General features: G+C 39.4%; 1 long non-coding RNA gene across 1 annotated transcript in view; it reads right to left on the minus strand.

The window, feature by feature from the left end:
* LOC132657311 (uncharacterized) overlaps positions 1-27,460 on the minus strand; it is a 59,557-nt gene extending 32,097 nt beyond the window's left edge. Inside the window, exons 1-2 of the long non-coding RNA XR_009595296.1 lie at positions 27,397-27,460; positions 5,465-5,736 (exon numbers count right to left, since the gene is read on the minus strand). This is a non-coding gene — a long non-coding RNA (uncharacterized LOC132657311). The remainder of the gene's footprint in view (positions 1-5,464; positions 5,737-27,396) is intronic.
* Positions 27,461-27,831: the final 371 nt, after the last annotated feature.

Below are 27,831 nucleotides of genomic sequence, written 5' to 3' on the forward strand. Positions count from 1 at the left end.
CCAAGGAGTAAGCATATTTTAAATTCATGGCTGCAATCACCATCTGCAGTGATTTGGAGCCCCCAAAAATAAAGTCTGGCACTGTTTCCACTGTTTCCCCCTCTATCTGCCATGAAGTGATGGGACCAGATGCCATGATCTTTGTTTTCTGAATGTTGAGTTTAGCCAACTTTTTCACTCTCCTCTTTCACTTTCATCAAGAGGCTTTTTAGTTCCTCTTTCCTTTCTGCCATAAGGGTGGTGTCACCTGCATTTCTGAGGTTATTGATATTTCTCCCAGCAATCTTAACTCCAGCTTGGGCTTCTTCCAGCCCAGCGTTTCTCATGATGTACTCTGCATAGAAGATAAATAAGCAGGGTGACAATATACAGCCTTAACGTGCTCCTCTTCCTACTTGGAACCAGTCTATTTTTCCATGTCCGGTTCTAACTGTTGCTTCCTGACCTGCATACAGGTTTCTCAAGAGGCAGGTCAGGTGGTCTGGTATTCCCATCTCTTGAAGAATCTTCTGCAGTTTATTGTGGTCCGCACAGTCAAAGGCTGTGGCATAGGCAATAAAGCAGAAATAGATGTTTTCTGGAACTCTCTTGCTTTTTTGATGATCCAGTGAAAGTTGATAATTTGATCTCTGGTTCCTCTGCCTTTTCTAAAACCAGCTTGAACATCTGGAAGTTCACGTTTCATGTACTGCTGAAGCCTGGCGTGAAGAATTTTGAGCATTACTTTACTAGCCTGTGAGATGAGTGCAATTGTGCAGTCGTTTGAGCATTCTTTGGCATCGCCTTTTTTGGGGATTGGAATGAAAACTGATCTTTTCCAGTCCTGTGGCCACTGCTGAGTTTTCCGAATTTGCTGGCATATTGAGCGCAGCACTTTGACAGCATCATCTTTCAGGATTTGAATGAGCTCAACTGGAATGCCATCACCTCCACTAGCTTTGTTCCTAGTGATGCTTTCTAAGGCCCACTTGACTTCACATTCCAGCATGTCTGGCTCTAGGTGACTGATCATCGTGATTATCTGGTTTGTGAAGCCCTTCTTTGTACAGTTCTTCTGTGTATTCTTGCCACTTCTTCTTAATATCTTCTACTTCTGTTAGGTCCATACCATTTCTGTCCTTTATTGAGCCCTCTTTGTATGAAATGTCCCCTTGGTATGTCTAATTTTCTTGAAGAGAGCTATAATCTTTCCCATTCTATTGTTTTCCTCTATTTCTTTGTATTGATCACTAAGGAAGGCTGTCTTATCTCTCCTTGCTATTCTCTGGAAGTCCACATTCAAATGGGTATATCTTTCCTTTTCTCCTTTGCTTTTCACTTCTCTTCTTTTCATAGCTATTTGTAAGGCCTCCCCAGACAACCATTTTGCCTCTTTGCATTTCTTTTCCATGGGGATGGTCTTGATCCCTGTCTCCTGTACAATGTCACGAACCTCATTCCATAGTTCATCAGGCACTCTATCTATCAGATCCAGGCCCTTAAATCTATTTCTCACTTCCACTGTATAATCATAAGGGATTTGATTTAGGTCATACCTGAATGGTCTAGTGGTTTTCCCCACTTTCTTCAACTTAAGTCTGAATTTGGCAATAAGAAATTCATGATCTGAGCCACAATCAGCTCTCAGTCTTGTTTTTGTTGACTGTATAGAGCTTCTCCATCTTTGGCTGCAAAGAATAGAATCAATCTGATTTCGGTGTTGACCATCTGGTGATGTCCATGTGTAGAGTCTTCTCTTGTGTTGTTGGAAGAGAGTGTTTGCTATGACCAGTGCATTCTCTTGGCAAAACTCTATTAGCTTTTGCCCTGCTTCATTCTCTACTCCAAGGCCCAATTTGCCTGTTACTTCAGGTGTCTCTTGACCTCCTACTTTTGCATTCCAGTCCCCTATAATGAAAAGGACATCTTTTTTGGGTGTTAGTTCTTAAAGGTCTTGTAGATCTTCATAGAACCGTTCAACTTCAGCTTATTTAGTGTTACTGGTTTGGGCATAGACTTGGATTACCGTGATATTAAATAGTTTGCCTTAGAGACGAAGAGAGATCACTCTGTCGTTTTTGAGATTGCATCCAAGTACTGCTTTTTGGACTCTTCTGTTGACCATGATGGCTACTCCATTTCTTCTAAGGGATTCCTGCCCACAATAGTAGATATAATGGTCATCTGACTTAAATTCACCCATTCCAACCCATTTTAGTTCGCTGATTCCTAGAATGTCGACGTTCATTCTTGCCATCTCCTGGCTGACCACTTCCAATTTGCCTTGATTCATGGACCTGACATTCCAGGTTCCTATGCAATATTGCTCTTTACGGCATTGGACCTTGCTTCTGTCACCAAGTCACATCCACATCTGGGTATCGTTTTTGCTTTGACTCCATCCCTTCATTCTTTCTGGAGTTATTTCTCCACTGATCTCCAGTAGCATATTGGGCACCTACTGACCCGAGGAGTTCCCCTTTCAGTATCCTATCATTTGCCTTTTCATACTGTTCATGGCATTAGGGTATTTATTTCTCTACAATCTGAATGCTGCAGTTTTACAATATTGATTAAATTCTGTCTTTACACAATGAATCCTGACATCATACCACATTGGTTACATCAAAATTCCAAAAATGTCAGATTTTCATAAGATTTTAGTATCTGGGATAGACAGAAATGACTAATTAGCTAGACCTCAAAAGAATTTGTTGAATTTCCTTGAGCATATCAACTTCAGGACTTGGGGATTTGGATCATTTTTCTTTGAAATATGGCAATCATGACCATATGATATAAATGATTAAATTTCCAATTATAAACTTCTTTAGTCAATTTACATATCACTGTAACTTTAACAAGCCAATCCCTAGTAACAAGGGATATATTTCCTGAGACCAATTATATTTGGATAGTGTCAGATGTGAAAGACTAGATTTAAAATTTTTGCAAAATTTCAATAGCACAAATATCTCAATAAATCTGCAATATTAACTGGTAGCTGGAAAATTCTGTCTCAAACTTCTCCTTTAACATTGCCTATACCACAGTGAACATTTACCACTCACTCCCCTCCACCTTCGGCCTTAGCCTATATTTGTTTAGAAGTTTTGAAATCTTAATGATAAACCTTTTGCAAAGAAGTAATTTAGGGAGAAGGTATGTAACTTTGATAGTAATAGTTCAATTACTCAAAGATCTGGGCTGTCTTTTGTAATTTCCTGTGAAGTATTACTTTAAGACCTCTCCATCATGAAAATTCTTTAACCTAGATTGAGGAGAAATGATTGAAGACATCTCTGGAGCAGTTAGTGAAGGGAAACAGGAAGGAAAGTTCCAAAGACTGTGTTGATAACCTTGGGTGTCTTGACTGTGTAGCCTTTCCTTTGAAAGGAACCTGAAAACAAGTTAAAGATAAGATAGTGCCTGGCTATTTTTTCAGCCATGGATATTTCATTATTCTGAACTCTACATCTCTTTTCTATCAACAAAAACTTTTAACATATTTTTAAGAAAAATCATTGAAATATCTATTGAAAATGTGTACTGTACATTCTCAAAGCTTCATATCTTAATGTGTAGTATTCCACTTGGCTTCAGTACCACAGGAATCATTCTTAATCTCTTATCATTAATGTTCAGTAATTTTTTAAAAGAATGAATAAATAAACATTGGCCTTGGTTATTGAGATATTTAGCATACAGTTATAGACCTATCATCATATATTGCATGTATATAACATTGTCATTAAACTTTGTATAATATTCAAATTACCAACATTCACTGGATCATAGAGAAAGCTAGGGAATTCTGGAAAAACATCTACCTCTGTTTCATCAACTATCTCAAAACCTTTGACTGTGTGGACCATAAAAAAACTGTGGAAAGTTCTTAAAGAGATGGGGAATACCAGACCATCTTAAGTGTCTCCTGAGAAACATGTATGTGGGTCAAGAAGCAACAGTTAGAGCTCTGTATGAAAGAACTTATTGGTTCAATATTGAGAAAGAAGTATGGCAGGGCTGTCTGCCATTACACTGTTTAATCTATACACTAAGAACACCATGGGAAATGCTGGGCTGGATGACTTACAAGCTGGAATCAAGATAGGTGGGAGAAACATCAACAACTGCAGATATGTGGATAACTCCACTCTAATGGCAGAAAGCGAAGAGGAACATGAGGGCCTCTTGAGGGTGAAGGAGGAGAGTGAAAGAGCTGGCTTACAGCTAAATATTTAAAAAGCTAAGATTATGGCATCTGGCTCCATTACTTCATGGCAAATAGACAGGGGAAATGTGGAAGTAGTGACAAACTTCCTTTTCTTGCTTCTAAAATCACTGTGGATGGTGACTGCAGCCATGAAATCAGAAGACCTTTGCTTCTTGGCAGGAAACCCGTGAAAACCCTAGACAGTGTGTTATAAAGCAGAGACATTATAATGCTCACAAAGGTCCGTATAGTCAAGGCTATGGTCTTCCCAGTGGTCATGTACAGTTACAAGAGCTGGACCATAAAGAAGGCAGAGCATGGAAGAATTGATGCCTTTGAACTATGGTGCTGGGGAAGACTCCTGAGAGTCCCTTGGACAGCAGGGAGATCAAACCAGTCAGTCTTAAGGGAAATCAGTCCTGAATACTCATTGGAAGGACTAATGCTGAAACTGAAACTCCAGTATTTTGATCATCTGATGGGAACAGCTGACTCACTGGAAAATTCCCTGATGCTGGGAAAGATTGATGGCAGAAGAAGAGGGCCTCAGAGGATGAGACGGATGGATGGCATCACTGATGCAATGGACATGAACTTGGGCAAATTTGGGGAGATGGTGAGGGATGGAGAGCCCTGGCATGCTGCAGTCTATAGGGTCGCTAAGAGTCAGATATGATTGGGCGACTGAACAATGTCAATATTGCATTATCATTAAAACTTTGTACAATATTCAAAGAAATATGAAATTATTCTCCATTCTGATCCACAGAATACACTCTGATGATTACTCTGACTTCATCCACAAGCTCAGTATTCTTAAACTTTAAAACATGAAATATACTATCTTTTATTAATACAAGAGAGTATTTTAAGAGTAATAGAAAGAAGATTGGAGAAAGCAATGGCACCCCATTCCAGTACTCTTGCCTGGAAAACCCCATGGGTGGAGGAGCCTGGTAGCCTGCAGTCCCTGGGGTCACTTATGGTCAGGCATGACTGAGCGACTTCACTTTCACTTTTCACTTTCATGCATTGGAGGAGGAAATGGCAACCCACTCCAGTATTCTTGCCTGGAGAATTCCAAGGACGGGGGAGCCTGGTGGGCTGCAGTCTATGGGGTCACATAGAGTTGGACACGACTGAAGCGACTTAGCAGCAGAAGCAGCAGCAGAGAGAAGATTTTTAAATTCAAATACTTCATTCACTCTTGTTATTGTTCCCTCCATCCATGTATATCAAATAAATCTATTGCCAAAATAAGAGCTTTACCTGTCCACTTAAGAGAATTCAATGTTTTCATCATTAGTATAGTCATGAGTATTCCTATATGTCACCTGACAAAATTAATTCTACAGAATGTAGTACAGCAGAATAATGGCCATTATATTCTTCTCCACTTCTTAATTCACAAACTGGTATAAAGCTTCCTGCTCAGGCAGACCTGTAGGTGCCAGCTGCACTCCAGAGGGTGCTGTTCACTCTGCAGTCCAGGAAGATGGTCACCCCAGGAGGGACATAGCGCTCAGCCATGCACTGTGGCACTGGCAAAAAAGAAAATGAAGAAAGACATATGTGAGGGCCCATGACAGAACAGAAAGACAAAATATAAATGTGATACGGTTAACTCTTCTGGTTCCATGTCTTTTTGTAGTTCAACTTGGGCACAATCTGGAGATTAAGACCAAGGAGATAAACTAATGCTTAGAACTTGTCTGAAAAGCCCAATGGTATCTTTTCACTGTGTGACAAAGGCAGCAAGACAAAGCTCCTGAGAGCTCCCAAGACTTCTTGTGTGTGTGCTCAATCACTCAGTCATGTCTTACTCTTTGTGACCCCATGGACTGCAGCCCACCAGGCTCCTCTGTCCATGAGATTCTCCAAGCAAGAATATTGGAGTGGGTTGCCATTTCCTCCCCCAGGAGATCTTCCCAACCCAGGGACTGAACATTTGTCTCCTATGTGTCCTGCATTAGCAGGCAGATTCTTACCACTGAGTCACCTGGGAAGCCCCTCAAGACTGGTTGTTGGTGACTTAACAGTTGATATAATCTGGAAACCAGAAAGACACTAGATAAGTTTCATGATCTGAGATCTCACACTGAAAGACAGGAATGCTACTGCCACCTCAAACAGTGCACAAAGGACAGGAACAGCAGTAAGCAGGTGGAAAAAAATGCCCCCAGGAAAAGTTACATGAGTGCTTTCTACTTGGGCTCTTGTTTCTAGTGACCCTTGAATCTAGCAATTTTCTGTCTTTTGTTCTGAGAATCTTCCATGCAATGTGAATCTGTGCATTAAAGATGAGATGTGAAAGACCAAGATATAAATTTGAATTAATTTTAAACCTCCTCTCATCATTTCAAGTGGAGAAGGCAATGGCAACCCACTTCAGTACTCTTGCCTGAAAAATCCCATGGATGGAGGAGCCTGGTAGGCTGCAGTCCATGGGGTCGCTAAGAGACAGACATGACTGAGCAACTTCACTTTATTTTCACTTTCATGCATTGGAGAAGGAAATGGCAACCCACTCCAGTATTCTTTGGGCTGCCATCTATGGGGCCGCACAGAGTCGAACATGACTGAAGCGACTTAACAGCAGCAGCAGCATGATTTCAATTCCTGCCTTTACTTGCCTGAAACCACCTCACTACTGGTGTTTGTTTTTAAGACAAATGAACAGCAGTTTTATTATGATTATAAACATACATCTTTTCCTAGGAGAATGGAGGTGCATGTGTGTGTACATGTCTATGTGCCTTGTATGTTGTATGTTTAAAGAAAGAGAAATGCAAGCAAAGATGGGAGAACATGCTGACTCACTGACTTGCAGGAAATTCTCTGAGGAGAGTTTGTGAGTCTTTTAGAAAGTCAAGTCTGTCTCAGGTATCCAAAAAGGCTGATGGCCAGCCAGAAGATCTGCATAGAAGAGATGAGGAGCCTGTGAGGACACATAGCTCAAAGAGGAAGAGCATGACTTCCAGAGAAACAGACTTGATATAACTCCAAGATCTTCACTCTCTCGCTGTATAACGGGTAAGTTACTGGGTTTGACTAAACCACTAGACCATTCAGGGATGACCTAAATCAAATCCCTTATGATTATACAGTGGAAGTGAGAGATAGATTTAAGGGACTAGATCCGATAGACAGAGTGCCTGATGAACTATGGACGGAGGTTCAAGACATTGTGTAGGAGACAGGAATCAAGACCACCCCCATGGAAAAGAAATAAAAAGAGGCAAAATGGCTCTCTAAGGAGGCCTTACAAATAGCTGCGAAAAGAAGAGAAGTGAAAAGCAAAGGAGAAAAGGAAAGATATACCCATTTGAATGTGGACTTCCAGAGAATAGCAAGGAGAGATAAGAAAGCCTTCCTCAGTGATCAATGCAAAGAAATATAGGAAAACAATAGAATGGGAAAGACTAGAGATCACTTCAAGAAAATTAGAGATACCAAGAGAACATTTCTTGCAAAGATGGGCTCGATAAAGGACAGAAATGATATGGACTTAACAGAAGCAGAAGATACTAACAAGAGGTGGCAAGAATACGCAGAAGAACTGTACAAAAAATACCTTCATGGCCCAGATGATCACGATGGTGTGATCACTCACTTAGAGCCAGACATGCTGGAATGTAAAGTCAAGTGGGCCTTAGTAAGCATCACTACGAACAAAGCTAGTGGAGGTGATGGAATTCCAGTTGAGCTGTTTCAAATCCTGGAAGATGATGCTGTGAAACTGCTACACTCTAATTATGCCAGCAAAGTTGGAAAACTCAGCAATGGCCACAGGACTGGAAAGGTCAGTTTTCATTCCAATCCCAAAGAAGGGCAATGCCAAAGAATGTTCAAACTACTGCACAATTGCACTCATCTCACACGCTAGCAAAGTAATGCTCAAAATTCCCCAAGCCAGGCTTCAACAACACGTTAACCATGAAGTTCCAGATGTTCAAGGTGGTTTTAGAAAAGGCAGAGGAACCAGAGATCAAATTGTCAACTTCTGCTGGATCATCAAAAAAGGAAAAGAGTTCCAGAAAAACATCTATTTCTGCTTTATTGACTATGCCAAAACCTTTGACTGTGTGGATCACAATAAACTGTGGAAAATTCTGAAAGAGATGAGAATACCAGACCACCTGACCTGCCTCTTGAGACACCTGTATGCAGGTTAGGAAGCAACAGTTAGAAGTGGACATGGAACAACAGACTGGTTCCAAATAGGAGAAGGAGTACGACAAGGCTGTATATTGTCACCCTGCTTATTTAAATTATATGCAGAGTACATCATGAGAAATGCTGAGCTGGAGGAAGCACAAACTGGAATCAAGATTGCCAGGAGAAATATCAATAGCCTCAGATACGCAGATGACACCAGCCTTATGGCAGAAAGTGAAGGAGAACTAAAGAGCCTCTGGATGAAAGTGAAAGAGGAGAGTGAAAAAGTTGGCTTAAAGCTCAACATTCAGAAAACTAAAATCATGGCCTCTGGTCCCATCACTTCCTGGCAAATAGATGGAGAAACAGTGGAAACAGTGGCAGACTTTATTTTTGGGGGCTCCAAAATCACTGCAGATGGTGATTGCAGCCATGAAATTAAAAGATGCTTACTCCTTGGAAAGAGAGTTATGACTAATCTAGACAGCATACTAAAAAGCAGAGACATTACTTTGCCAACAAAGGTCCCTCTAGTCAAGGTCATGGTTTTTTCAGTAGTCACGTATGGATGTGAGAGTTGGACTATAAGGAAATCTGAGTGCCAAAGAATTGATGTTTTTGGACTGTGGTGTTGGAGAAGACTCTTGAGAGTCCCTTAGACTGCAAGGAGATCCAACCAGTCCACCTTAAGGGAGATCAGTCCTGGGTGTTCATTGGAAGGACTGATGTTGAAGCTGAAATTCCCAATACTTCGGCCACCTGATGCGAAGAGCTGACTCATTTGAAAAGACCCTGATGCTGGGAAAGATTGAGGGCAGGAGGAGAAAGGAATGACAGAGGATGAGATGGCATCACTGACTCAGTGGACATGAGTTTGGGTAAACTACAGGAGTTGATGATGGACAGGGAGGCCTGGCATGCTGCGGTTCATGGGGTTGCAAAGAGTCTGACACGACTGAGCGACTGAACTGAACTGAAGTGAAGTATCAATTTATTCTTCTGTAAAATGAAGGTTATTGTACTTATCTCCTTGGGTTACTGTGAAGGTGAAATAAGATTGTGCATAAAGCTACTTAGTCAGAGCACAGGGTGAACAATAGTAAACATAAATGACAGTATTATCAGATTTGATTTAGAAAGAACAACATTCAGTGACAGATTCAGCAATGAGAAAGGATGAAGGGGTGAGAATACTTGGGCCATCCAAAATTTTGAGAACAGTTGGCCTAGACTCAATAACTGTGCTTGAGGGTTATTAGAAGGAGCTTAACAGAAAAAAAAAAAAAAAAAGATAAATGGTAATGAAGGAAGTAGGAAAATAGTTAGAGCACAAGTTTGCTTAAAAGCCCAGGATGAAGATAAAGCCAAATGTGGTTAACATGGTTACACAAAGAAGATTTACATGTGTCTATTACATTTGACAGCGTGGAGATGGTCAATGGGCTATGTCAAACAGCATCAGAAAAGAGAGCCAGGAAGGTAGGCTGCATTAAGTTTTGGCGTTCGGAAAGTTAGGAGGAAAGTTAGAGTAGGCCACTGGTAAGCTTCAATGAGAATTAAAATAAAGAGATGAGGTGCTACCTAAAGAAGAATGAAAAAGAAAATATGGAGAGAGAGCTGAAGGTGTTTACTTCATGAAGGGATGAGAGAGTTGAGAGGATACTAGATGGAAGAGGATCCCAGAGCAATGAACAGAGATGGCCTCATGAACTAAGAGAGCAGATGGCCTAAACAAAGAGAAGGTTACCTCATCCTATGAACAGAGGTGGAAACAGGAAAAAAAATCAGTGAAAATACTATAATATTGGTAATAATAAGAGGAAGCTCAGATCAATGGACTGAGCACACATCAGCTCTCCCTCCCTCTCAGAATGCCATAAGTGATGATACAGAGGAGTTCAATAAGTGAAATATAGATGAACCCACAACACTGAAAATAACCTATGCTGGAGTCATCAAAAGACACTTCAACTAATTTATTAAAAAGGAAAGAAAAAGGTGAATTTTGAAGCATCAAATAAAGCTAGGTAAACGGTACAGAATATGCTGTGGAGAAGGAGGCCCCCTAGAACCACAAGGAGCTGAAGTGCCCCTGAATCAGGAGAATTAGTTAAAGATCCTTAAAAGAAACAGCTTCAAGAGCCAGCACTTCATTTCACTTCCTCTGTTCCCTTTCCCCACCCCTTGTTGGATGGGTGAAGCATCTCATTTTCCACCAGGCAGGAAGTGGTAGCCTCTCATCTAACAAAAGGGAGTGAACCATTAGGAAGAGGCAACATTTCAGTAAAAGTGTCACAGAGGAGAAAGCTGACAAGCTGCCCTCTTACCTTAAAGCAAATAGTCCCTTGCCAGGCCCCTAGACACAGACCTTCAGTGACTTTCTGCTCTGAGACACCATTGCTTACCAGTGCAGAAGAACCACAGCCCAGCGCTTCAGTCATAAACACAAGTGAACAACTAAGGGTCAACAGACTTAAAAAAGGAAATATCACATGCAGAAAAGACAGGAATCAAGATGAAAACTAGCTCCTGAGGTAATTTAGAGAATACAAAAGAATATAATAAGAACAACTACCACTAAGCAATGTAGATGTTGCTTCACTTAGGATGGGGTTACGTCCTATTAAACTTACCATAAATTGAAAATATTGCTCTCAAAAATGTATTTAAAACATCTAACCTATGACTTAGCCTAAGCTACCTTAAAAGTGCTAAGAACACATACCTACCATGGGAAAAAATTATCTAACATGAAGCGTATTTTAAAGGGTTAAATATCTCATGTAATTTATTGAATACTGTACTGAAAGTGAAAAATAATGGTTTTATGTTTGCTGTGAGTATTGACGTTTGTGATCACATGGTTGACTGGGATCTGCAGCTTGCTGCCACTGCCCAGAATCACAACAGAGGGTCAGTCATACTGCATATCCCTAGTGTGGGAAAAGGTCAACATTCAAAACTCAAAGTACAGTTTCTAGTAAATGCATATCACTCTTGTACCATCTTAAATTTCAAAAATCATAAATTGAAGCCCCATAAGTCAGGGCCTAGATGTATATAGTCACAGAGACCAAAGATAGTTTGTTTTAAATAAAAATAGAAGAAAAAAGAAGTCTATTTTGATTTTTTTTTAATTTACTGCAAATGGATAGGTACACACATATATATACATAGATTCACACACACATACATTACATATGTAAATGGAAGGACTGGGGAAGAAAATCCAACACAGCTTTACCATACAGCACAATGAGAAAAAAATGAGATAAAAGAGACCAATCTAAACAGTTCACTAATCAGACAATTGGGATCCTAAAAAAAGAAAAATCTAAATTACAAGAAAGAAAACAGTTTAAATTTTAAAAAAAAGGGAGCAGTCAAAAAAAAAAAAAAGAGGAAAAAGAAATGGAAGAGGCCAAATATCCAGAACTAAACAAGGACTTAAGAATCCAACTTAAAGAACTCTAAATTTCAAATAAAGTAGAAATTACTAAGGATATGATAGAAATGCAGATTTATCATAAACCATATCAATATAATAAATATAAATAAAATTTAAATTTCTATATTAAAAAGATTTTTTTATTTTTTAAAACTAATTATATAAACTATATGTTACCTCTAAGAAGTAAAAAATGCAAAATTAAAAATAAGGCAATTGACAAATATAATATGATGCAATTTTGAGCCAAAAAAAAGTTAATGATTCCATTAATGTCAGAAAACATTAAGATAAAAATAAAGCAAATTGGCAGTGTTTGCTTCTAAATAGGAACAAAGACAGATGCCACATAATGATAAAAGAAACAATCAAATAATAATATGTGATAAACTTGAATGTACTTGAAAACGTAATCTCAAAATATATCACCCCATAAAGCCTCTAGAATTATGTCAAGTGAAAGTATCTCAGCCGTGTCCAACTCTTTGCGACCCCATGGACTATACCGTCCATAGAATCCTCAAGGTAGCTGTTCCCCTCTCTAGGGGATCTTCCCAAACCAGGGACTGAACCCAGGTCTCCCACATAGAGGTGATAATTTACCATCTGAGCCACGAGGGAAGCCCTTACCATCATGGTAAGAGATTTTAACACAACTCTGTTTAAAAAGCAATAGATAAGCAAATTTAAGACTAGCAAAAATATAGAGGCTATGAATAGCACAATTAAGAACTTTATTCTAAAAGATAAACAGAAATGCAAGACCTCACCAATTGAAGTTTTATTCTTTTTATGTGCACCTAGACATGGACCAAAAATGATCATATATTTACTTTCAAAAGTAGTCTCAACATGTTATAAAATTAATACCTCAACTGGTTCCAGACCAGTGTGATTAACATACAAATTAATACTAAGGAAGATAAAGAATATTTTTTAAACTAAAAAATACATGGCAAAATAGCTCAGGAGCTAAAGAAGTGGAAATCATAATCAAAATTATAAGCTATTTATAAACCAGAAAAAAATGAATATATATCAAAACTTGAAAATACAACTTAAAGTAGCTCTTAGAAGGAAATTTATAGCCTCAAATGTATTTAAATGCCCTTGGTAAAAAAAAAAAAAAGTCAGAATTTAAAATAAGTAAGTTAAGCCTAAAGTAAATTGAAGAAATAAGTAATAAAGATTAAGGCAAATATTGGGCTTCCCAGGTGGCGCTAGTGGTAAAGAACCGGCCTGCCAAAGCAGGAGCATAAGAGATGTAGGTTTGATCCCTGGGTGGGGAAGATCCCCTGGAGGAGGGCACGGCAACCCACTCCAGTATTCTTGCCTGGAGAATTCCATGGACAGAGGAGCCTGGCAGGCTACAGTCCGTGGGGTCACAAAGAGTCAAACACGACTGAGTGACTAACACTTTCACTTTCAAGGCAAATATTAATGAACTAAAAAGAATAGAAATAACAACATAAAAATCAGTTTCTTTGAAATCAATACTAGATAAATATTCAAAATATGTCTATAAAATGGCATAAAAATATTAGAAAGAAACAAATTGGAAGGCATAACTTTAGACAAAGATTTTTAACATGAGAAAGAACACTGCACTATATATCAACACATTTGAATACTTAGGCAAAAAGGATGCTTTTCTTTAAAAAATAACTTACAAAAATTGATGCAAGAAGATACACAAAGTATCAGTAAGTCAACAGCTAATGAAGAAATGTCTCTGCATTCCATTAAAGAACTAATAATGCGGAAAGTATTGAGGTGAAAGCATTAAGGCAAGAAAAGGTTTTCTACCACTGCAGTTGTTTAAAAAGCAATAGGTAAATCAATATTCAATAATATAAATGGAAGTCTTACTTAGACCAGGCAATAAGAAAGCCAAATTCAGTAAAAGACACAGGAATTAGAAAGGAAAAAGATGAAATTCAATATTTGCATTATTCCATTGCCTAAAATATCTAGGATATCTACAAACATTGAGATATATCACGTTGAAGGTCAGGAAGGGCGGCAGTGAGGAGATACTCCTCATTCAAGGTAAGGAGCAGTGCCTGCACTTTGCTGGAGCAGCCGTGAAGAGATACCCCACGCCCAAGGTAGGAGAAACCCAAGTAAGATGGTAGGTGTTGCAAGAGGGCATCAGAGGGCAGACACACTGAAACCATACTCACAGAAAACTAGTCATTCTAATCACACTAGGACCACAGCCTTGTCTAACTCAATGAAACTAAGCCATACCTGCGGGGCAAGGTGGAGAGGTCTGACAGAATGTAGTCCACTGGAGAAGGGAATAGCAAACCACTTCAGTATTCTTGCCTTGAGAACCTCATGAACAGTATGAAAAGGCAAAATGATAGGATACTGAAAGAGGAACTCCCCAGGTCAGTAGGTGCCCAATATGCTACTGGAGATCAGTGGAGAAATAACTCCAGAAAGAATGAACGGATGGAGCCAAAAGAAAAACAATACCCAGATGTGGATGTGACTGGTGATAGAAGCAAGGTCCGATGCTGTAAAGAGCAATATTGCATAGGAACCTGGAATGTCAGGTCCATGAATCAAGGCAAATTGGAAGTGGTCGAACAAGAGATGGCAAGAATGAACGTCGACATTCTAGGAATCAGCGAACTAAAATGGGTTGGAATGGGTGAATTTAAGTCAGATGACCATTATATCTACTACTGCAGTCAGGAATCCCTCAGAAGAGATGGAGTAGCCATCAAGATCAACAAAAGAATCCGAAATGCAGTACTTGGATGCAAACTCAAAAACGACAGAATGATCTCTCTTCGTTCCCAAGGCAAACCATTCAATATCAGGGTAATCCAAGTCTATGCCCCAAACAGTAACACTGAAGAAGCTGAAGGTGAATGGTTCTATGAAGACCTACATGATCTTTCAGAACTAACACCCAAAAAAGATGTCCTTTTCATTATAGGGGACTGGAATACAAAAGTAGAAAGTCAAGAAACACCTGGAGTAACAGGCAAATTTGGCTTTGGAATACAGAATGAAGCAGGGCAAAGATTAATAGAGTTTTGCCAAGAAAATGCACTGGTCATAGCAAACACCCTCTTCCAACAACACAAGAGAAGACTCTATACATGGATATCACCAGATGGTCAACACCGAAATCAGATTGATTCTATTCTTTGCAGCCAAAGATGGAGAAGCTCTATACAGTCAACAAAACAAGACCTGCAAAACAGCAAAATTACTGTCTGGGGAGGCCTTTCAAACAGCTTTAAAAAGAAGAGAGGTGAAAAGCAAAGGAGAAAAGGAAAGATATAAGCATCTGAATGCAGAGTTCCAAAGAATAGCAAGAAGAGATAAGAAAGCTTTCTTTAGTGATCAATGCAAAGAAATAGAGGAAAAGAACAAAATGGGAAAAACTAGAGATCGTTTCAAGAAAATTAGAGATACAAAGGGAATATTTCATGCAAAGATGGGCTCGATAAAGGACAGAAATGGTATGGACCTAACAGAAGTAGAAGATATTAAGAAGCGGTGGCAAGAATAAACAGAACTGTACAAAAAAGATCTTCATGACTGGGATAATCACGATGGTGTGATCACTCATCTAGAGCCAGACATCCAGGAATGTGAAATCAAGTAGGCCTTAGAAAGCATCATTACCAACAAAGCTAGTGGAAGTGATGGAATTCCAGTTGAGCTATTTCAAATCCTGAAAGATGATGCTGTGAAAGTGCTGCACTCAATATGCCAGCAAATTTGGAGAACTCAGCAGTGGCCACGGGACTGGGAAAGGTCAGTTTTCATTCCAATGCCAGAGAAAGGCAATGCCAAAGAATGTTCAAACTACTGCACAATTGCACTCATCTCACATGCTAGCAAAGTCATGCTCAAAATTCTCCAATCCAGGCTTCAGCAATACGTGAAACATGAACTTCCTGATGTTCAAGCTGGTTTCAGAAAAGGCAGAGAAACCAGAGATCAAATTGCCAACATCCACTGGATCACGGAAAAAGCAAGAGAGTTCCAGAAAAACATCTATTTCTGCTTTATTGACTATGCCAAAGCCTTTGACTGTGTGGATCGCAACAAACTGTGGAAAATTCTTCAAGAAATGGGATTACCAGACCACCTGACCTGCCTCTTGAGAAATCTGTATGCAGGTCAGGAAGCAACAGTTAGAACTGGACATGGAACAACAGACTGGTTCCAAGCAGGAAAAGGAGTATGTCAAGGCTGTATATTGTCACCCCGCTTATTTAACTTCTGTGCAGAGTACATCATGAGAAACGCTGGACTGGAAGAAACACAAGCTGGAATCAAGATTGCTGGGAGAAATATCAATAACCTAAGATATGCAGATGACACCACCCTTATGGCAGAAAGTGAAGAGGAACTAAAAAGCCTCTTGATGAAAGTGAAAGAGGAGAGTGAAAAAGTTGGCTTAAACCTCAACATTCAGAAAACGAAGATCATGGCATCCGAGCCCATCACTTCGTGACAAATAGATGGGGAAACAGTGGAAATAGTGTCAGACTTTATTTTGGGGGGCTCCCAAATCACTGCAGATGGTGACTGCAGCCATGAAATTAAAAGACACTCCTTGGAAGAAAAGTTATGACCAACCTAGATTAGCATATTCAAAAGTAGAGATATTACTTTGCAGACTAAGGTCCATCTAATCAAGGCTATGGTTTTTCCAGTAGTCATGTATGGATGTGAGAGTTGGACTGTGAAGAAGGCTGAGCGCTAAAGAATTGATGCTTTTGAACTGTGGTGTTGGAGAAAACTCTTGAGAGTCCCTTGGACTGCAAGGAGATTCAACCAGTCCATTCTGAAGGAAATCAGCCCTGGGGTTTCTTTGGAAGGAATGATCCTAAAGCTGAAACTCCAGTACTTTGGCCACCTCATGCGAAGAGTTGACTCATTGGAAAAGACTCTGATGCTGGGAGGGATTGGGGGCAGGAGGAGAAGGGGACGACAGAGGATGAGATGGCTGGATGGCACCACCGACTCGATGGACATGAGTTTGAGTGAACTCTGAGAGTTGGTGATGGACAGGGAGACCTGGCGTGCTGTGATTCATGGGGTCGCAAAGAGTCGGACACGACTGAGTGACTGAACTGACTAAACTGAACTGAATAATCTGATTATCATTAAAGTATAAATGTTAAAAATCTGCATTTTTCCATTTAAAAAACTAAGGGAAATATTACTATTGGAAAGAATTGAATATAATAAAAATTGGGAAGATAGTTGTTTTGTTTTACCTTCTTTTGCTTGCTTTTGTATCATATGGAACAAAATAAAATTACCCCACTTAAAGAGCAACTGATATAAGAAAAACCGTAGTTTCTTTAACTACATGAAAATGAGTATGTTGAAAAATCCTTTATTAACATAATTTAAATAATGATTCTCGGTGTTGATCTAAAAATATTTAATTTAAATTTCAAACCTCATATCTATAAAGTGACTTCTAATTTAGTATGATTATGCAACTCTGATTTTAGAAATCACACCACTTGGAAATCACACCACTATACAAACAGATGATCTTTATTAAGTTAAGGACTTTTTCCTTTATTCCTAGTACCCTGAGCCCTTTAATCATGAATGGGTATTGGATTTTGTCAAATGATTTTTCTATATCTATTAATATAATTGTGAATTTTTCTTCTTTAGCCTGTCAATTTGATGGATTGCATTAATTGATGTGAGAACAATTAATCAGTTTTACATATCTGAGATAAATCTCACTTGGTCATGTAATAGAATTCTTCTTGCAGTGTGTTGGACTCAACATGCTAATAAAAAAATATTGCCTCTATGTTCATGGTAGATATCGGTTTGTAGTCTTCTTTTCTTGTGATATCTTTGTATGGTTTTGGTACTATGGCAATGTAGCTTCACAGAATGCATTCACAGAAGTATTCCCTCTGCGTTTATCCTCTGAAAAAAGTTGTAGAGAATTAGTATAATTGCTTCCTTAAATGTTGGCAGTATTCACTAGTAAAGATATCTGGGCCTGGTGCTTTCTGTTTTAATAGGTTCAGTTCAGTTCAGTTCAGTTCATTTGCTCAGTCGTGTCCGACTCTTTGTGACCCCATGAATTGCAGCATGCCAGGCCTCCCTGTCCATCACCAACTCCCAGAGTTCACTCAAACTCATGTCCATCAAGTCGGTGATGCCATCCAGCCATCTCATCCTTGTCATCCCCTTTTCCTCCTGCCCCCAATCCCTCCCAGCATCAGGGTCTTTTCCAATGAGTCAACTCTTCCCCTGAGGTGGCCAAAGTATTGGAGTTTCAGCTTCAGCATCATTCCCTCCAAAGAAATCCCAGGGCTGACCTCCTTCAGAATGGACTGGTTGGATCTCCTTGCAGTCCAAGTGACTCTCAAGAGTCTTCTCCAACACCACAGTTCAAAAGCATCAATTCTTTGGTGCTCTGCCTTCTTCACAGTCCAACTCTCACATCCATACATGACCACTGGAAAAACCATAGGTTACTAATTATTGATTCAATTGCTTTAGTAGATTCAGGCCTATTCATATTGTCTATTTTCTCTTGGCTGTGTTTTTGCAGATAGCGTCTTTCAAGGAATTGGCCCATTTCATCTAGGTAATCTAACTAGTCATTCAGAATCTTCCTTGGTTATGTGTAATGTCCACGGGGCCTGTAGTAATTTCCCCTTTCCAATTTCTGATATTAATAATGCTTTTTGTCTCACTTTTTCCCCTTAATTAGTCTGCCTAGAATTTATTGATCTTTTTCACAGAATCAGTTTTCCATTTGTTGTTTTACTTCTTTTGTTTTCCATTTGATTGAGTTTTGTTCAGATTTTTATTTCTTTCTTTTGCTTAATTTGGTTTTGATTTGCTCTTCCCTTTCTAGTTGCCTAAGATGGAAACTTAAATGACTGATTTTAGGTCTTTATTTTTAATGTATACTTTCAATGCTATAAATTTCCCTCCAAGCACTGCTTTTGTTGCATTCCACAAATTTTGATAAGTTGTGTTTTAATTTTTATTTAGTTGAAAATAGTTTTAAATTTTCTCTTGATACATTTTTTGACCCATGTGTTATTTAGAAGTGTAATCTCCAACTATTTGGGGATTTTTCCACCCTCTTTCTGTTATTATTTTTCTAATTCCTAGTGGTCTAAGAGGCTGTATAATTATTATTCTTTTAAATGTGTTAAGGTGTGTTCTGCCATTTGGAATATGGACTAATTTGGTGAATGTTCTGTGTGAGCTAGAAAAGTATGTGTATTCTGTTGTGATTAGATGAAACAGTTTATGCATAATGATTATATCCAGTTGATTGGTAAAGTAATTGAGTTCAACTATGTTCTTACTGATTTCCTGCCCATTGCAAAGAGTAACTAAAGAGCCTCTTGGTGAAAGTGAAAGAGGAGAGTCAAAAAGCTGGCTTAAAATTCAACATTCAAAAAACTAAGATCATGGCATCCAGTCCCATCATTTCATGGCAAATAGATGGGGAAACAGGGGAAAGAGTGACAGATTTTATCTTCCTGGGCTCCAAAATCACTGCAGATGGTGACTGCAGCCATGAAATTAAAAGACGCTTTCTGCTTGGAAGAAAAGTTATGACCAACCTAGACAGCTTATTAAAAAGCAGAGACATTACTTTGCCAACAAAGATCTGTGTAGTCAAAGCTATGGTTTTTCCAATAGTCATGCATGGATGTAAGAATTGGACTATAAAGAAAGCTGAGCACCAAAGAATTGATGCTTTTGAACTGTGGTGTTGGAGGAGACTCTTGAGAGTCCCTTGGACTGCAAGGAGATCAAGCCAGTCAATCCTCAAGAAACTGAGAATTCCTTGGAGTCTTGAGTATTCCTTGGAAGGACTGATGCTGAAGCTGAAACTTCAATACTTTGGGCACCGAATGCAAAAAACTGGCTCATTGGAAAAAACCCTGATGCTGGGAAAAATTGAAGGCTGGAGGAGAAGGGGACAGCAGAGGATGAGATAGTTGGATGGCATCACGGACGTGATGGACATGAGTTTGAGCAAGCTCTGGGAGTCGGTGATGGACAGGGAAGCCTGGCATGCTACAGTCCATGGGATCATAAAGAGTCAGCCATGAGACTGAGCCACTGAAGTGAACTGAACTGGATCTATCCATTCATTTCTAATAAGGAATTGAAATCTCCAGTTATAAGAGTGGATTTAACTACTTCTCCTTGCAACTCCTTCAGATTTTGACACTCTCACTGGGTCCATATACAATATGAATTATCATCAAATTAAGAATTCTTATGTCTACTTTGAAAATTGACCCCTTTATTGTTATGTGTGGATTGGTTTTATCCCTTATATATTTCCTTAACCTGAACATGACTTGCCTTTATTTGAAGAACAGCAGGACCCAAAACAGCCTATTCATGTTTTACATTTTATGGGATTTCATAATTCCTGGAGAAAAGATTTTATGGCCACATTATTCCAAAAACAAAGAGTTTCAAGAACAAACTAAAATCCTAACTTTGAAGACTGCCAAGAATATGACAAAGTCATGAAACCCAAACAGCAGAAGCAGTCATGTACATCCTTTTTCCCAGTGGTGTCAAACTTGACACAATCCTTCTGTTTTCCTGTGAAGATTCTGAGCTGGCCCTTCCAGATCCTTCAATGGCATCTGATAAAAAATGAAAAACTGGAACTACCTGAGCACCAGACTTGAAAACTATTAGATGTTTGCTGCTAATCATCAAGTTTATTTTAATAAAGATAAATCATTGAAAACTTTGGAATGTAAAACTTCACTAATAATATCAGACTTTACTTCCAGAGTCTGAGTTGAGAGTCTCCTCAAATGTGTTTAGTGGCATGACATAGTTTAAAAAAAAATGTAATGTGTCATTATTGGTTCATCAATTGTAACAAAACCTCACTCTGGTCTGGGGATAGGGAGTATATGGGAACTTTGTACTTTCCACCCAATTTTGCTCTGAACCTAAAACTGCTCTAAGAAACAAATACCACTAAAAAGTAAAGAAAGATAAAAAGTCCTAGTACAGACCATTGATCTGCTATTTACACAATGCATAAAAGTGAAAGAATATATTCTACAGCTAAGTTAAAAGGTGAGGTGGTGGTATTTGCCATTTTTCCTCAAGTGGAGAACACCATTATGGGGGCTGTATGCGTAAGATGTCATCTTGACTGTTTTCACAGGTAGTCTTTCAAGAATGAAGCAGGTACATTCTTTACCTCACCACAGAATCCGATTTAAAGTAAGCCTCATCATTTCTTTGTTTTTATTATTTAAAATAGAGTTAAGATAAAGAGAATGAAACATTTGGAGAAGAGAAAAAAAAAATAGAAATGAACATTTTTGTTTAGAAGGAATGTCATTAACAGTGATAGCCGGACTACCTGGAAACAATCTTCCTATTAAAGAGAAGTCCCAAAGAGGGCATTGATCCAATGTACCTTTTACTAGTTGAAGGCAATATTATCTGGTCATGAACTGTACTTTTCAACCAAAGAGAGCTTCTCTTGTGACTTAGCTGGTAAAGAATCGGCCTGCAATGGGGAAGACCTGGGTTCGATCCCTGGGTTGGGAAGATCCCTTGGAAAAGGGAAAGGCTACCCACGCCAGTATTCTGGACTAGAGAATTCCATGGACTGTATAGTCATGGGCTCACAAAGAGTTGGACATGACTGAGCAGCTTTCACTTCACACTTCACTTCAATCGAAGACATATTCTAGGAGGGACAAATTGAAAGATTCAAACTGACATATATGCTAAGTGCTTCAGTCATGTCTGACTCTTTGTGACACTATGGACTCTAGCCCACCAGGCTCCTCTGTTCATGGGATTCTCTAGGCAAGAATACTGGAGTGGGTGGCCATGCTCTTCTCCAGGGGATCTTTCCAACCCAGGAACTAAACCAGTGTCTTTTAAGTCTCCTGCATTAACAGGCAGTTTCTTTACCACTAGCACCACCTGGGAATCCCAGGACTGACACATACACACTACTATATCTCACATCAGTTCAGTTCAGTTGCTCTGTCTTGTCTGACACTTTGGAACCTCATGGACTGCAGCACACCAGACTTCCCTGTCCATCACCAACTCCTGGAACTTGCTCAAACTCATGTCCATCAAGTCCTTGATGCCATCCAACCATCCCATCCTCTGTCGTCCCCTTCTCCTCCAGCCTTCAATCTTCCCCAGTCTTGACCCCAGTGTCTTTTCCAATGAGCCAGTTCTTCACATCAGGTGGCCAAAGTATTGGAGTTTCAGCTTCAGCATCAGTCCTTCCAATGAATATTCAGGACCATTTCCCTTTAGGATTGACTGGCTTCATCTCCTTGCAGTCCCAGGGGCTCTTAAGATTCTTCTCCAACACCACGGTTCAAAAGCATCAATTCTTTGATGCTCAGCTTTCTTTATAGTCCAACTCTCATTGCTTCCATACATGACTACTGGAGAAACCATAGCTTTGACTAGACAGATCTTTGTTGGCAAAGTAATGTCTCTGCCTTCTAATATGCTGTTTAGGTAGGTCAGAGCTTTTCTTCCAAGGAGCAAGTGTTTCTTAATTTCATGGCTGCAGTCACCATCTACAGTGATTTTGGAGCCCCCCAAAAATAAAGTCTCTCACTTTATTTTTAATAGATAAAGTTTCCATCTATTTGCCATGAAGTGATGGGGCCAGATGCCATGATCTTAGTTTTCTGAATGTTGAGTTTTAACCCAGATTTTTCAGCCTCATCAAGAGGCTCTTTAGTTCTTTGCTTTCTGCCATAAGGGTGGTGTCATCTGCATATCTGAGATTATTGATATTTCTCTCAGCAATCTTGATTCCAGCTTGTGCTTTATCCAACCCAGCATTTTCATGATGTATTCTGCATATAAGTTAAATAAGCAGGATGACAATATACTCCTTTCCCAATTTGGAAACATTCTGTTGTTTCATGTCTGGTTCTAACTGTTGCTTCTTGACCTGCATACAGATTTCTCAGGAGGCAGGTAAGGTGGTCTGGTATTCCCATCTCTTTAAGTAATTTTCCACAGTTATCTGTATCTAACATAGATAACAAGTTAGTACCTACTGTATAGAACAGGGAACTACTCAATACTCTGTAATGGTTTATATGGGGAAATAATCTTAAAAAGTGGATATATGTATATGCATATCTGATTTACTTTGCTGTACATCTGAAACTACTGCTGCTGCTGCTGCTGCTGCTAAGTCACATCAGTCATGTCCGACTCTGTGCGACCCCACAGACGGCAGCCCACCAGGCTCCCCCGTCCCTGGGTTTCTCCAGGCAAGAACACTGGAGTGGGTTGCCATTTCCTTCTCCAACGTCTGAAACTAACACATTATAAATCAACTATACTCCAGTAATTTAAAAAAAAAAAGCATAATGAATTATAAACCAAAGCTAGTAAAATGTTGTTAAGTCAAAAAAAAATTCAAATAATTCTTCTTGTTCTATCATGTATTTAGACTCTGGAGGAGTTGAGTTGGACAAATAAAGCTTTGTAAAAGCTCTGTGCACAGTTACAGAAGTCCACAGCTTAAGAGAGATCACAATTACCTTTCTGATAGCTCTTTTTTATACTTTATTTTCTCTCCCAAAGTTCAAAGGAGTTCCCTATTGCCTTACTCTGCTTAACAGATTTGTTCTGCTGGCTGTTGCCCAACCCTCAACTTGTATGCTCAGCAAAATCTGAATAAACTTCTCTACTCCCTGGTTCTAATTCTAGTTTACAGGCACTTTTGTTTTCTTAACAAAATAACTAGGTGGCTAACTAAAGATGGACATTGGACTTACTGGTTTTGTCCCTGAAACCAGAGGAAACTGGAGATGTTAACCAAACATTCAATTTTCAGTGCTTCAGACATAAATGTGGTCAATCTTTTGATTGCTTCCTCAACTCTTTGCAATCATCACAAACTTTTTTATCTCATAATTTTCTGAAACAACCAATGCAACGTGGAGGCCACATCATACAAAAAATGACTTTGAATCGTTCTTGCAGATGCCAAAGTACTCTGTACATTTTCTAGTTTTTTTGTTCGCATTCTCACAGCTCAGAGATATGAAAACTATTGTTATCATTCCAAGGTTGCTTAATGGCTTCAGCTGAACAAGCTGTGCACAAATTCTTCAAATCATACTCTCTACTACCCTCTCTTTTACTCCTCAACTCCCTATCTTTGGGGAGTTGATAACCTCTATTATAAATAAATGTAAGTTGGGTTTTATTACTTTTCATGTTATTTTGTATTTATTTAATTTGTGAATTGCCATCAATTCGTATGTTTTTGCATCATTTTGTTTTCTGGATTATTTTTCAGGCACTTAAATGGTATTCTTTACGCATGTACCATCGGATCATACACTTCCTATCACAGTAAGAATATAGTAGACAGATGTTTGGGTTTCCTGAGTGGCACTAGTGGTAAAGAACTCACCTGCCAAGTGAACTTGGTGAGGTGAACTCACCTCACCAACTCACTCACCTCCTCCTTTTATGCAGGAGACATAAAAGACCTGGGTTTGATCCCTGGGTTGGGAAAATCCCCTGGAGAAGGGCAAGGAAACCCACTCCAGTACTCTTGCCTGGAGAATCTCATGGACAGAGGAGCCTGGCAGGCTACAGTCCATAAGGTCACAAATTGTCAGACATGACTGAAGCAACTTAGCATGCGCACACACAGACAGATATTTATTCTGAAGAAAAGATGGGAGACAAGGAAAGTTGTTCATATGGTAGCTGTCCTGGCATACCCAAGGGGGCTTAGACCTGTTCTCCCTAGCCCCATAGGATGTAAGTGGAGCCAGTGAGGGAAAGATGCCTAGATGTAGGTTTGGTATAAAGAATAAAGTTTCTGATTGTTAGATCTGTCCAACACTATGCTGAGAGCAGGAAGTTGTGCATATGAGTTCCCAGGAACTGGATGTGTAACAGCCAAGACCAAGAAAAGTTGAACCCAGGAGGATCTAAGATCCAAATTGTGATATTCCATACTTTAATTCATTATGGGAACCACAGGCAGAATATGTGTGCATATACTATTCATATATGTCATGAGGAAAACTGAAAAATTCTCACTAAAGCTAATAAAACGGAGCAGGAGCACATGGTCCTTCCCTGCTAGATTCTCTGTCTGCCTTTCGTCTATGGAAAAACTTTAGCCTGGAAGAACTTTAGCCAAAGAATAAGTTTAATCAGAGAAGTGAAAAAATACAAAAGCAAAGGAAAGGCAGTCAGACAGGACAAAACAATAATAGTTTAGTCAGTAAGAAAAGTCAATGACCTTTAGTTCCTTTTCAAGGGCTATAGATAATATTCTGAGCCATATCCTGTAAGCTGTTTCATAGAGACTGAAACCCCCACCAGGTGCATGAGGTTAACTACATGGTGACCAGGCTATAACCAGGATGTAAGCTGCCACAATTCCAAGAATTGGCCTCCAGGAAATGGGAACAAGTTGACCCTGGAACTGAAGCGGGGGTGGGGGGGATGCAGTGGGTGTCAGCCTTTGAACACAAGTCCACACTTCCATCCAAAATAAAGCAAACTTTCCTTTCCACTTGCCTTGCCTCTTCAACGGGTTTTGAGCAGAGAACAGCTGGACCCCACTTTTGGGTGTACTAGGACCTCATGTGCTGTTTATCCAGCCCTGGCTCTGTCCTGACTTGCAGCACAGGGGTTATGGGGTGAGGGATTTAATGCTTCAGTGTTTGTTATTAATTTGCAAGTGAAAAGGTGGGCCCTCCATGCCACAGTCACTGGAAGAGTGAGACTTGAATCCTAGCCTTGGCTTTGTCTCCCCTGTGTAGTTGTCAGCTTTCACACAGGTAAAATAAGTTGGATTAGAAAACCTTCCTAGCAAGATCTTCCTGCTTCAATATTCTAGAGGAAAAAAATATTTCAAGACTATTGATTTAAAAGCAACAAATGAATGTGATGCACTTGAACTTATGAAGTACAAAAGTATAGCTTTTTCATCAATATATAGTAATTGTAATAATGACAAGAAAGAGATGTGATTAACTTTCCTGTCTGACCTCAGGAAATATTTCGTGTCGGTAAATGAGCAGGGAAAAAAAAAGGTATTTCCAGATTGTTAACACCCATGTAGGGGTAACTATCAATTTGTTCCTGCTAGCAGGAGAGGTTTTCAAATATTCACTCACTCAGCAATTATTTAAGTACCTGTAGAATTCCAAACACTGGGATGTTTAGTACTGGGGATAAGATGGTGGATCACACACAAGAAAATGCAAAGTTTTTTACTTAAGAAGCTCACTACTTGGTGGAAAGGACAAGCTCAGAGTAGGTGATAATAATAAGCTAGCATCCTGAAGCACAAAGTAAGATTCACAACTAAATAGAAGACAAGTGCTTTGAAAAATGTTTGACTTGTTCTGGGCACTCCAAAAAGACAGAAAAAAAAATAATAAAAGAAAACCTCAATGCTGAGTCTTTCTCTCCGGCAGTTGCTAGGAATAAAGTTCAGCACACTGAGTCATCAAGGCTTAAAATTCAATGGCAATAATACCTTGCTTCTTGTGGGGCAGAAAGCTCACAGTTAACCGTCATGACTTGTTAGGAAAACAGATCCCTGCTTGGTAAGGTTAATCCACTTTGAACATGATAAGGCATGAAGAAGTGGCACCCGGAGACTTCTCTCAGCTCTGTTCAAATGCAGCCCAGAGCCCCACAGCCAGCCAGCATCTGTGCTGTTTCAACAAGACATACTTCTGCCCGTGATTAATACTGGCTTTACAGTTCAGTTTGGAGAATCAGATAAACAGATATCAGTTTTCTGCTTTTTGGGTCTCCTGTCTTCTGTTCCAATCCACTCCCCCAGTGGTAAATGGTCTCTGTTCTTTCTGTGGGTGGGTTGAGTTTTAGACAAACATTGAAAGGCTCCCTTATTCGAAGATTTCAGCTTGGGATTGGTGTTTTCTGTCCCTGGAGGACACTGGGGCAATGAATTGCCTCATTGTTTTTAGAGGAGAGAATTCAGGGAGAAGTGTGGGTGTCTGACTGAGCGCCTGCAGTTTTCTGGAGCTGCCCGAATAGTGACGCTGCCCCAAGAAAAGAGGATTGGCTTGCCTTCTAACTCAAAAAGGCTGTGAAAAATGCATAAGCAAAGCTGGTATTTCACATGTGTAAAAGGTCACTAGTAAAAGTCACCATGGCATTCAGATTAGTTTAGATTTGATAATTTTTTGTTTGAACACCAGTACTCTAAACCATTACCCTAAAATGAGTTAGGCATCAGAGAACTATTTAAAAGAGAGGAAAAAAAAAAAGTCCTATGCTTTTTTTCTGTTTTATCATGATACAGTCAGGCAGTTCTAGGCTATCTGCACTGAAGGATGTATTTATTTATTCTATTTATACTGACTTTGTTTCAGAAATTCAATGGTCAGGCTCTCAGTAAGAAGTCTACCCTAATTACAAATTCAAAGCAGGTTTGGTTTCTACGTGAGAAACTTATCCTACCTAAACTTGTATTCCTCTTGCTGAAATGTCAATAAACTGAAAACCCCAGGCAGTGCCAGGAGGGCTGCCACTACGTTCATGAAGGAGCAGGACTTACCCGACATCTCAGCTGGATGGATGCTTCAGCAGCGGCCAACTCTAAAGCTGACTGGCAAATAGTCTTTGTACAAAGTTGGAGCACCGTGGTACAGTTGGGGGTTAAGGCGGCACCCTCACAGACCCTCAGATTACTCAAGCGGTGAAATTGAACAGAAAGACAAACCCAGTGTTTGTCCAAATTTTTCTCTGGTTAAACTCAGGAGAAATGAGCTCTACAAATTCAGCCTACTTCAGCACTATGAGTTGTGAGCCTTACTGAACTGACTGTAAGATTATCTCTTTTATAAGAACTTGGATTCTTTAATCCATGGCTGGTATTTCAAGCCATGGGAACAAATGTAAATACCAGGCAGGATTTTTTTTTAACAAGTAGCAGCATTTCTTCACTTTATTTCAATCAAAAACTCTCTTGATCCTAGAGCTCCCCCAAAAT

The sequence above is a fragment of the Ovis aries genome, chromosome 1 (genome assembly GCF_016772045.2).
Source record: "Ovis aries strain OAR_USU_Benz2616 breed Rambouillet chromosome 1, ARS-UI_Ramb_v3.0, whole genome shotgun sequence".
Classification (NCBI taxonomy): Eukaryota; Metazoa; Chordata; class Mammalia; order Artiodactyla; family Bovidae; genus Ovis; species Ovis aries.